Source organism: Aethalodelphis obliquidens, unplaced genomic scaffold (genome assembly GCF_003676395.1).
Source record: "Aethalodelphis obliquidens isolate GAN/ISIS:26980383/991018 unplaced genomic scaffold, ASM367639v1 scaffold7, whole genome shotgun sequence".
Classification (NCBI taxonomy): Eukaryota; Metazoa; Chordata; class Mammalia; order Artiodactyla; family Delphinidae; genus Aethalodelphis; species Aethalodelphis obliquidens.
The window spans coordinates 52,366,124-52,374,154 of NW_020837951.1; the positions used below are offsets into that span (position 1 = coordinate 52,366,124).

Genomic DNA, 8,031 nt, shown 5'->3' on the forward strand with positions numbered 1-8,031 from the left:
AGTTTCGGGCAGCACGTCGATGCCTGTTTTTTCTCATGGTCAACGCTGTGCCACAAACAGCTTTGGTGCCACTCGGAGCCCTCCCCTCGTCCCCTCCCTTTCCCTCTGCAGGCTCGCTCTGGCAGGCGGAGGCGCAGTTAAATTCCAGCACCTTCTTCACATAACCCCAAACTACTACGCGCTATTACTACGGCTGCCCTCCCTTTCGCTTTGCCTCCTCCGCTTCCCAGCCTCCCGAGAGGAGCCCAGCAGCGGCCCTGGAAGACCGCCGGGAAGGGATAACGGGCGCCCAACTCCATCAGGTCGCCGGGCTTTCTGCGTCCTGCGCAGTTTCTCTGTTCCACGCACAAACACGGCCAGAGACTCGGCGCCTTGCAGACACACACGGATCCACGCATACAGTAGAGCTGTCTCGATCCACATTCTTGCACACCGCCCCCTCCTCCCCTCCGAGCTTTGGGAGTCGCTGAGCGGGGCGAGTGACAGGCGCGTCCCGCCAACCCGCGCCCAGGCGGGCAGGGAAGAGCGGCGCACGGGGCCAACTGCGGCGCGCCTTCCGGCGCCGGTGGAGGCGGTGAGGGTGGGACGCGGGGCGGAGCCGGAGTTTAGGAAGAGGAGGGGATGGCTGTCATCAATGAAGTCATATTCATAATCTAGTCCTCTCTCCCTCTGTTTCTGTACTCCGGGTGACTCACAGAGGGAAGAGATTCAGCCAGCACACTCCTCGAGAACAAGGTAAATATAACTTACAACTGCTTTCTCCTCTTTCCCCTCCCTCCGGCCTCCGGGCTGCAGCCGCGGCACAAACCCTTCCGGCACCGCGCCGCCTTCGCCGGGGATTATTCATTATTATCCTAATTATTATTTATTGTGCATGCACGGAGACCAAAACAAACAGGCGGGCCAATCGCTACAACAAAAAAAGCCCGCCTCCTCCCTGCGGGCCTCAGGTGGAATGCTCTAACAGCAGCTCCCGCGAGGCGGTGGGAGAAACCGGAAAGTTTCAGCCGAACCTTGCTGTTCTAATAATAACAGTAATAATGACTACTTCAAGGAGGCAAGGGGAGGAACATCCCAACAAACCACAGCCTTGACCCTAGGTAGGCAGTCAGCGCTGCGCTGCTAACTCCAGGTTGCAACACACACACACTCGGCAAGGTTGCAATCCCCCCATTCCCATAAAAGCTAGGGTGGCGGGGGGTTGGCAGGAGGACCGGGAAGGAGGATGGAAACGCGACAGTTCTTCCAGAGCAGTCTTCCCCGGAAGAGTTGGAAGGCGAGCGGGAGAGGAGGGCGAGGAGCCCGGGCTGGCGGCGGGGCGCCAACGAACGCGGCTGCCACCCGCTTCCCTGGGACTTGTTTAAAGGGCTCCGGCTGCGGAGACGCAAGCGGATCGCGGCGGGAGAAGCCGAAGCTGGCGCGCCGAAGCGGCGGCAGCCGACGCCACGGGGCCGGTGCGTGCGGCGTCGGAGGTGTCACCTCCACTTCGCGCGTTCCCTCGGGCGGGGATGGGGGCGCTGACCGGTAGGCAGGCCTTTAGGCAAAGGGGCTCCGGGTGGGCAGGGGGCTGCTGCGCCCGGGGCACTGCGGACGTCCCTGCCCCTGGTACCTGGCGGCCGCGCGGGCTCGGGTGTTGAAGTTCGGGGTGTCCGGCCCGGACCGCACTGCTGGGAGGGAGGGAGGAGGTCCCGAAGAAGGAGGTCGGAGGTGCCTGCCGGGCTCAGTTACCCTGCCCTCCCCCTTCCCGGGTTTGTTTTCTTTTGCTTTGCGTCTTCCCCTAGCTCGAGATGCGGAAACCGCGGGCGTGGGTCGCCCGCTATCATCCGGGTGCTAGGGGAGCCACCGTGGCTGCGGGCCGGGGAGGCCATGATCCGGATAATCCTCTCTGCCTGACTGTCACAAACAGGACCCGCGCGCACCCGGGCAGCGGCCGTGGCGTTCGCCGGAGAAGGGGAAGGGCTGCGGGGGGTGGGGGGGAGGAATGGGGGGGCTGGCGAGGGCGGGGGGCGGGGGTGACCGGGAGAGAGCCTCCCCCCAACGATGACACGCACCTCTTCCTTCTCACTCCTTGCTTTCGAGTTTGCTTTATTCCCATCCCAACCTGGTTTACTCCTTTCTCTGCTTCCCCCCTCCATCTAGCCGTCTTCCCTTCCCCCGTTTGTTTTGCAAAACACGGCCATGCCATCTGCAAAGGTGTCGCGATGCACTTCCCCAAATAACCAGTCCGGCGCGCCAGCCCCTAGTCGCCCTCCGTTTGCGGGCGCACACCGAGGCCTCGCAGCCTGGGCGCAGTTGCACCGCGCGGGGCGGGGCGCAGCGGTGCGGGCTCCGGGGGACACCCGCTCCCGGGTCCCGGCGCTCGGCCGGTTTCCGGTACACGCGGGGAAATCGCCTCCCGCCAGTGTCTGCGCGCTCGCCCCCGCCTCCGCCGCCTGGATTGCATTATTATTTTTATCCGGGTTGCAGTTTGCAGCGGATCCCGGTGAGCAAGGGGCTGGCCGGACTGCTGGGGGGTGGAGGTGGGGGGGCGGGCGGAGGGAAGTTGGACGTGGATCAGGCAGAAAAAAAAAAGTTTGGCGGGGAGGCTAAGTAGGGGGGGGGGGGGGGAGGGGGCAGCGAGCTCCCGCAGCTCGCGTCTCGGCGCCCTCGGGGCCGGCGCGAGTGTGGCTGCGCGGGAGTGTGAGTGCGTGAGTGCGCGCCGGGGCCGGTGCGTCGCGAGCAGCGGCGCGGGCAGCCGGTCCTGCCCGCGCCCTGCCCGGGAGCCGGGGGAGGACAAGGCGAGATTTGGTGGCGGGGGCTGGGGTGGGGTGGGGGGTTGGCGTGTGCGTGTGGCTGACTGTGAGTGTGAGTGTGCGCGCGCGAGCGGCAGAGAATCAGGAAGTCACAGCAGCGAAGCGCACACAGACATGTTTGATCGCCGTGACATGACGCGCGCGAGGGAGGAAGCGGCAGCGGCGGCCGGGGCCGGGCCGCGGACTCTGGCGCCGGCCTAGGGCTCGGGCGGGGAAGACCCGCTCTGGGCTGCCGGCCGCGCTGCCACTGCAGGCTCGGCGAGCCCCGCGCCTCTTTTTGTTCCGTGTCCCCCAGGTAAGGATTACTGCGCCGCCACCGCCCGCCCTGTGCAGAGCTTTCCAGCTCTTTCCCTGCCGGCCCCCTCCGGTCTCCCGGCTCGCCGCGCCTGTAAAGTCAGGCAGGCGGGGGAAGCCGGCTCCCGACCCTCCGATCGATCGCGTGGAAAACTTTCCAGCGGGAGGCACCGCGAGGGGAAGAAGAAGGCCTTGCTGGCTGCTGTCCCTTGTCAGTTCTTCTCCGGGTCTGGGGAGTGGAGTCGCTGCGCCTTGGGGCCGTTGCACATGCAAACTTCGGGCCTAAACGTGCCTCCAACTCTCGCAGTATTTACTCCAACAATAAAATAAATATTCAGAGTCGTCCACTTGGTCCTGCCAGGCGCTTAGATTTTTTAAGAGCAGGAGACAGGCTGGGGAGTCGAGGGAAGTGGGGCTGTTGTGCCGAATCCATTTCTTCTTTAATGTCTGCAGCGGGTGTTATGTAACTTTAGTAGCACATGGGTGCAAAGCCCATACTGGGCTTCCCCCCTCCTTTGTTTATATAACTTTTGGGAGAGTTTTGCAAGGTTGTCCCTTTTCTTTCTTTCTTTCTTTTCTCCTCCTTAACCTGACGGAGGTTGGTGCTTTTGAAAAAGCAAAGCGACCCGGGTCGGTATTTTATGGAGAGGTGTCATCCTTATCTCCTGGTTATTAGGTAGGCTGTGTTCCTAACTATGTGTGATGTTAGAGCATAAGGAAGACATTAAGGATACACGTTTGTCTACCGCACTGAGTGGTTATTTTTAACGTCTATGCGTTACCAATAGCAGAGTTCAAATTTAAACTTCCATTTCAAAGGACTTTTTAATTTACACCTGGCTGTTGGAAGAGAATGCTTGTAGGAACAGAAAGATTGTTGCTTGAGTGCTGAGTGGAAGAAAATTCCTGTCTGACCATGTACGTAAGACTCAGAAACCTCTGAGATCTGTACTGAAATAAAAGCCATGCCCAGTGTTACATGTGCGTGTAGACTTATATATGCACATTCAAATGTTTCAGTGATATTTTCCACCATTTTTTGGGGGGACCACTACCCCAGTCTTGTTTGCCTACACTAGACTTGCTAGGCTTCTAGCCTACTTCTAGCTCACTGGTGAAGTGTTAAGAGGTGTGGCAGGTTTGAATCCAAGTTGGTGCATTGTTATGCAAATAGAACACACTTTCTCTTTTAAGAATCTAATTGCCCTTTTATTCTCCTGGACTTTTTTTTTTTTTTGAAGCTCCCTGACAACTTGGAATGTTTGCTGCTGGAAAGAGGGGATTTGGAGATGCCTATTAGGTACAAAAGATATTTATGACCGGAAATAAAAAACCAAACCTGTAGACAGCCTCCCCTCTACCTTGTTGGGGGCATTACAGAGAGAAGCCATATTGTTGAAGAACACTGTAAAATAAATCAGGAGTTTGGGGTATCAGAACCCTTGAAGAATTGGCAGAGGTGAGGGGGTGCTTCCTTACATGCAGCTTTTCTCTCCTCAGTGACATCAGTTACATCCCAGCTCGGGGACTGGCTGCACTGTGGGGTTTCACAGAAAATATTCACCGCCAGAGTGTGTTCAAAGCAGCCTTAGATCTTTTCTTTTGTTCGTTTTTTTAAAGTGGTTTTTGAGCATTTCTCGTCAAGTTTCTTAAAAAGTGCTTTGACCAACACCTGAGGCTTGGAATTGACCAAAAAAAAAAAAAGTGCCTCTGCACTTGTCATATTGTTAATCTTTGGATTCTGTTTAAAATATTTCTGACACTATAACCAGAAAGTACCACTTTGGCGAAGAAATAATTATTGAAACCTTTTTTCTTTGACTAAGTTTAAGATAAGTTATTTTACAGGCGAGCATGAAAGTACATACCATGCTCTTCTAGGAGATCATCGGGATACCCCTTATATTCTGGTAATATTTTGACATTTCAATTTGAGGGCTTATTATGTATTGGAACAAGACCATAAAAGAGAAGACTTTCATATATTATAGAAGAGGTACCATCCTCTAGTGTTTTCATGTTGGCTTTTTTTCCCCTTTAGCAGTCTTCCTTTGTAAACAAGGCCTTTGTCAAACTCTCCTAGGTCAGCAGCTTTTCGATACTCCAGAGAAATAATAAATCACTATTTATGACATCTTGACATGGTGCCATGAGAACAACTGAACTGTCACAAATATAATGCTAGGGAGTGTTTCCCAGCACTAGTATATTGAGGCTGGGTTGATCAGACCTGATCTAGCCACCAGTTTTGATTCACACTGTTTCTGGTCAAGATGATTTTAAGGGAAGTCATGGACAATTTGTTGCTGACCATGAGTGGCCTTAGAAAACTCTTCGTAAATGAGCCACATTTTTCTCCTGCAGTATTTCTGGTGAACAGATGAGAACATTTCCCTGATGTGAAAAGCCATTTTGGGGAGCTGCTTCTGATTTTTTTTTTTTTGGTCACTTTTTTTCTATAAAAGAATGATCATCTCAATTGCTCCTTTTTCTTACATGTGTCCTCTAGTTTTTTTTTGAACCATAGAGGATGCTGAATTTTCTGTCGTTTTTGGAAGTATTTGTTTATGGAACTTTAATCTCTAGCCAGTTAATAAAGTCATGGATCATTCTATAAGTAGTTGGGAATAGAAAATACAGGTGGTGGTAGGTTATTTGGTAGAGTATTTAGGAAGCCCTGGGGTGTTTATTTTTTCTGCATAGAAAGTCATGACTATATTTTCCAGGGAATATAGGACTCTAAAACTTAGTTCTGCCAGAGTCATTATGAAACTTAGCATATTTATTTGCCTAAGATATTTATCACCAAGTTAAATGGGATCCTGCAACCTGGGTTTGGAAAACTTTACAACTTTATTACTGTTTATTATTACTTTTTTCCCTCATATTAATATAGCACTTTTTTTGAAAGTGTTTTAGTTATATTAGAGATTTTAAAGATACAGTCAAAGATACTTGAATAATTATACTTTAGCAAAACATATAACACAGCTGATGAAATTCAGGAGCTAAATAGTTGAATCTTTTGAATGTTGGATATAAACATTATTTAATTTTAATTATGAGAGAATAAGTAAGTAATTCACTCATTTAGAATGATGCTTTAGATATGAAATACAGGATTTTTGACTGAAATATTTACATAAGTGGTGCCTTTCTGGACTTCATGATACATTATTATGTAACTGAAGCCGACTATGAATTGTAATGTTTTATTAGATATAAGACTTTCAGAACATTCAGTTACCATCGGGGAATATGGCTGTATAATTTTATACTTTTGAAAAGATGACAGTATTCTATGTAATTTTAGGTCGTGTATAAGCATCAGTCTTCGTTTTTGGTTTTTTTTTTGAATTTTATTTTATTTATATTTTTATACAGCAGGTTCTTATTAGTCATCCATTTTATACACATCAGTGTATACATGTCAATCCCAATCTCTCAATTCATCACACCACCACTACCCCCTGCCGCTTTCCCCCCTTGGTGTCCATACGTTTGTTCTCTACATCTGTGTCTCAATTTCTGCCCTGCAAACCGGTTCATCTGTACCATTTTTCTAGGTTCCGCATATATTAAGCCTCAGTCTTCTGCCAATATATCATCTACCTCTCTGCAAGCACTAATATTTTAGAAACTTTTTAGAAACTGACCTAATTGAAATATTGACCCTTTTGAAAGGGCTGACCCTTTTGTAAATTGATGAATGGAATTCATAGAAGTTGAAATAAATTTGAAGTTTAAAACCCATTAAATATAACCCCCCCCCTCTCTTTTTTTGTTTGTTTGTTTGTTCAAACTGAATTCAGAATTGTGGAATTAAAGTTACTTAAAAACAGCAAAAAAATCTTTGACCAAAAAGCATTGGGATATGTTATCTCACAGGTTAACAGAAGTCCAAGGGAAGTTCTCTATCAGTTTGTGTTAGGATTGTGTTTTCTTGTTTAGAATGACTGTATTTCTTTACCTGCTTGAGGTTGTATTGTCCAGTTTTTACCATCCTACTGGGAGTTAAGTCATTGAACTTGGAAATTGAATGTCCGTGAGGAAAGCTGGGCATGTAATAGCTTTGCAAATATTTGCAGCTCTTTTGCCGTTTGCTGTTGTGCTGGATTCTTACATGCACTAAAATGCTATTAAGCAAAGTCCATAAATCCGTAAAAAATGAATGATCTGCAATCAAGAATTTATGTCTTACAAAGAACGTGCCTGAACACGTATGAATAGCAAATTGTACACTGCACAGACCACTTGATACAGGGAGAGATCAGGATGGGCTCTCTTGAGTGCATGGGGTAGATGGAGTCTTCGAGATGGAGGACGATTGTGGCCAGAGGAGGGCAGGGGTGGGGTGGTGGGTGCTGATCATATGAGATCAGGAGAAAGTCCTGAGATCACAGGGCCCGAGCCTAAAGAAACTGTGAGAAGACCAATGGACCAATTTTGACCTGGTTGCCCAGGGCAAGAGGTTCCAGTTGGGAAGAATTTTCAAAAGATACAAGTTGGAGAAGGTAGAAAGACTTGATTTCCAGGCTAAAGCATGAATGTTTTATCCAGAGTGTGTTGGCGGTTTCTCTCAGAAGTTTGGAGCAAGGGAATTCATGAACAAAAAGTATGTTAGATTAATCTAGCAGACGGTGAATTCAAGTCCAGGGTGGGAATTGAAGGCTTCAGAAGGATCCTCGCCATAACGTACATTTTTATACGATAGCTCACAAGGTGTTTTCACATGTAATACTTTATTTGCTTCATATCAAAATTGAGGTAGCGGGCTTCCCTGGTGGCGCAGTGGTTGAGAGTCCACCTGCCGATGCAGGGGACATGGGTTCGTGCCCCAGTCCGGGAAGATCCCACATGCCGCGGAGCGGCTGGGCCCGTGAGCCATGGCCGCTGAGCCTGCGCGTCCGGAGCCTGTGCTCCGCAACGGGAGAGGCCACAACAG

General features: G+C 50.2%; 1 protein-coding gene across 4 annotated transcripts in view; it reads left to right on the forward strand.

The window, feature by feature from the left end:
- Positions 1-644: 644 nt before the first annotated feature.
- The window catches only part of SMARCA2 (SWI/SNF related BAF chromatin remodeling complex subunit ATPase 2), a 172,896-nt gene continuing 165,509 nt past the window's right edge, over positions 645-8,031 (forward strand). Inside the window, exon 1 of one of the 4 annotated variants that reach the window (XM_027105759.1) lies at positions 645-735. The gene's annotated coding sequence lies outside the window, so the exon portion shown is untranslated. Of the gene's footprint in view, positions 736-2,359; positions 2,483-2,851; positions 3,088-8,031 lie in introns of those variants that run through there. The other 3 variants (XM_027105760.1, XM_027105758.1, XM_027105762.1) reach the window with 3 other exon arrangements.